Raw genomic sequence first — 4295 nt, 5'->3', positions numbered from 1 at the left:
TTGGTTTAACTTAGTGTTTGTAATTGTTCCTTTTCAAAATTATTTTTTAGAGTCCTAGGTCCTTTGAATTTTTGTTTGATTTCTAGAATTAGTCTTTCGACGCTGAAGGAAAACAATCTGCTGGGATTTTGATTGGAAATGCATCAAATCTAACAGGTCGATTTGGGGAGAAAGAACATCTTGAAAATATTGAGTCTTCTGACCCATGAGCAAAGTATGTATCTTTATTCATTTAGGTCTCTTGAATCTCTCTCAGCAACGTTTTGTTATTTTCAGTGTAAGACCTTTCACATCTTTTGTCACATTTCTCCCTAAGAAATGTGAAAATATGAAAGCTTTTCATCTTTTTCTTGTTAATATAAGTGGTATTTTAACATTTTAAGTTCCAGTTGTTCATTGCTAGTATACAGAAATTCATTTCTGAACACCGATGTTATTCAGTTCAGTTCAGTCACTCAGTCTTGTCCGACTCATTGCGACCCCATGGACTGCAGTGCACCAAGTTTCCCTGTCCATCTCCAATTCTCAGAGCTTGCTCAAACTCATCTCATCCTCTGTCATCCCCTTCTCCTCCCGCCTTCAATCTTTCCCAGCATCAGGGTTTTTAGCAAAGAGTCAGTTCTTTGCATTAGGTGGCTGAAGTATTGGAGTTTCAGCTTCAATGTCACTCCTTCAAATGAATATTCAGATTGATTTCCTTTAGGGTGGACTGGTTTAATCTTCTTGCAGTCCAGACGACTCTCAAGAGTCTTCTCCAACATCATACTTCAAAACCATCAATTCTTTTGCGCTCAGCTTTCTTTATAGTCCAACTTTCACATCCATACATGACTACAGGAAAAACCATAGCTTTGACTAGATGGACCTTTGTCGGCAAAGTGACATCTATGCTTTTTAATATGCTGTCTAGGTTGGTCATAGCTTTTCTTACAAGGAGCAAGCGTCTTTTAATTTCATGGCTACAGTCACCATCTGCAGTGATTTTGAAGCCTAAGAAAATAAAGTCTGTCACTGTTTCCATTGTTTCCCCATCTATTTGCCATGAAGTGATGGGACTGGGTGCCATGATCTTAGTTTTTTGAATGGTGAGTTTTAAGCCAACTTTTCACTCTCCTCTTTCACTTTCATCAAGAGGCTCTTTAGTTCCTCTTCACTTTCTGCCATAAGGGTGGTGTTATCTACATATCTGAGATTATTGCAAACTCGCTAAACTCATTAGTTTTTGTAACAATTGGTGTGTTCCATTGGAATTTTTACCAACACATGATCTATGAAAAGACTTTTTCCCCTTTCTGTCCAATCTGGATTCATTTTATTACTTTTTTAGAAATATTAATTCATCTGATTTTTCTTTTTGCTAATATGATGAATTACAGTGATTTTTAAGTTACATTGATTGAATGAATTATAGTGATTGATTTTTTTTTTATCCCTGAGGTGAATCCCATTTGGTCATGATGTAGTATCCTTTCTACATATAGTTGAATTTGATCATTAAAATGTTTCGAGTTTTTGTATCTACATACAATATTGAATATAAGTGGTGACAGAAGACAACCCTGTTTTGTTCCTGATCTTAGTGGGAAAGCATTGTCTTTCATCAGTGAACTTGTTGCTAGCTATATATTTTTGTAAATGTCTTTTATCAGATTGAGGGTGTTCCTTCACATACCTAGTTTGCTAAGAATATTTTTTAATCAGTAATGGATATTGGATTTCAAGTGCAGTTTTTGCATCTATTGAGGTGATTGTGTGTTTTTTCTCCTTTGGTTTGCTAGCATAGTGAATTACTATTTTATTTGTTAATATAAAGCAATCTTGCATTCTTAGAATAAACTTACCCTTCTTTGTCATGTTGCATTATTCTTTTTATATGGTTGAATTCAGTATACTAAAATTTTGTTTAAAATTTTTGCTTTAATGTATATTTGAGATATTCGTCTGTTATTTCATTTGCTGTAATATTTTTGTCCGGGTTTTGTATGAGGGTAATGTTGGCCTTATAGAATGAGTTGGGAAGTATTCTCTCTTCAAGTTTTTGGAAAATCTTGTGTAGAATTAGTATTATTTCTTCCCAGTATAAAATTGGTATTAGTGAAAATATTAATTTATGTAGAATTTATGTATTATATCTTGATATCTCTTCAAGAAAATTAGAGATACAAAGGGAACATTTCATGCACAGATAGGCTCAATAAAGGACAGAAATGGTATGGACCTAATAGAAGCAGAAAATATTAAGAAGAGGTGGCAAGAATACACAGAGCTGTACAAAAAAGATCTTCATGACCCAGATAATCACGATGGTGTGATCACTGACCTAGAGCCAGACATCCTGGAATGTGAAGTCAAGTGGGCTTTAGGGAAGCATCACTACAAAAAAAGCTAGTGGAGGTGATGGGATTCCAGTTGAGCTATTTCAAATCCTAAAAGATGATGCCATGAAAGTGCTGCACTCAATATGTCAGCAAATCTGGAAAACTCAGCAGTGGCCACAGGACTGGAAAAGGTCAGTTTTCATTCCAATCCCAAAGAAAGGCAATGCCAAAGAATGCTCAAACTACCACACAATTGCACTCATCTCACACGCTAGTAAAGTAACGCTCAAAATTCTCCAATCCAGGCTTCAACAGTATGTGAACCATCAACTTCCAGATATTCATGCTGGTTTTAGAAAAGGCAGAGGAACCAGAGATCAAATTGCCAACATCCGATGGATCATGGCAAAAGCAAGAGAGTTCCAGAAAAACATCTCTTTCTGCTTTATTGACTATGCCAAAGCCTTTGACTGTGTGGATCACAATAAACTGTGGAAAATTCTGAAAGAGATGGGAACACCAGACCACCTGACCTGCCTCTTGAGAAATCTGTATTCAGGTCAGGAAGCAACAGGTAGAACTGGACATGGAACAATAGACTGGTTCCAAATAGGAAAAGAAGTATGTCAAGGCTGTATATTGTCACCCTGCTTTTCTAACTTATGTGCAGAGTACGTCATGAGAAACTCTGGGCTGGAGGAAGCACAAGCTGGAATCAAGATTGCCAGGAGAAATATCAATAACTTCAGATATGCAGATGACACCACCCTTATGGCAGAAAGTGAAGAAGAACTAAAGAGCTTCTTGATGAAAGTGAAAGTGGAGAGTGAAAAAGTTGGCTTAAAGCTCAACAGTCAGAAAACTAAGATCACGGTATCCGGTCCCATCACTTCATGGGAAGTAGATGGGGAAACAGTGGAAACAGTGACTGACTTTATTTTTGGGGGCTCCAAAATCACTGCAGATGGTGACTGCAGCTATGAAATTAAAAGACGCTTAGTCCTTGGGAAAAAAGCTATGACCAACCTAGACAGCATATTAAAAAGCATAGATGTCACTTTGCCAACAAAGGTCCATCTAATCAAAGCTATGGTTTTTCCTGTAGTCATGTATGGATGTGAGAGTTGGACTATAAAGAAAGCTGAGTGCCAAAGAATTGATGCTTTTGAAGTGTGGTGTTGGAGAAGACTCTTGAGAGTCCCTTGGACTGCAAGGAGTTCCAACCAGTCCATCCTAAAGGAGATCAGTCCTGAGTGCTCATTGGAAGGACTGATGGTGAAGCTGAAGCTCCAATACTTTGGCCACCTGAACGCGAAGAGCTGACTTATTTGAAAAGATCCTGTTGCTGGGAAAGATTGAAGGTGGGAGAAGGGGATGACAGAGGATGAAATAGTTGGATGGCATTACCAACTCAAAAGACATGAGTTTATGCAAGCTCTGGGAATTGGTGATGGACAGGGAGTCCTGGCGTGCTGCAGTCCATGGGTTGCAAAGAGTTGGACGTGACTGAGTGACTGAACTGAACTGACTGATGCATTATTTCTAATCTTGTGCAGAATTAGTATTATGTCTTTTAACTAGTGAATCTGGCCCTTAGGTTTTCTATGTGGGAAGGCTTCTAAGTACTGTGTCAGTATTCTTAGGGGCTTCCCTGGTGGCTCAGATATTAAAGAATTCACCTGCAATGCAGGGAGACCTGGGTTCAATCCCTGAGTCACAAAGACCCCATGGAGAAGGGAAAGGCTACCTACTCCACTATTCTTGCCTAGAGAATCCCATGGACAGAGGAGCCTGACGAGTTACAGTCATTAGGGTAGCAAAGAGTTGGACACAACTAAGTGACTAACACTTTCACTTCTTCACTTCCATTTCTTTAATAGATACAGAGTTGTTTATGTCATCTATTTCTTCTGTGGCATTTGTCTATTTACCTAAGTTGTGAAATTTATTGGCATAAAGTTATTTATAAAAAGTTAC

This window comes from Bos mutus, chromosome 1 (genome assembly GCF_027580195.1).
Source record: "Bos mutus isolate GX-2022 chromosome 1, NWIPB_WYAK_1.1, whole genome shotgun sequence".
Classification (NCBI taxonomy): domain Eukaryota; kingdom Metazoa; phylum Chordata; class Mammalia; order Artiodactyla; family Bovidae; genus Bos; species Bos mutus.
Note: the sequence above shows the minus strand (reverse complement) of the source record.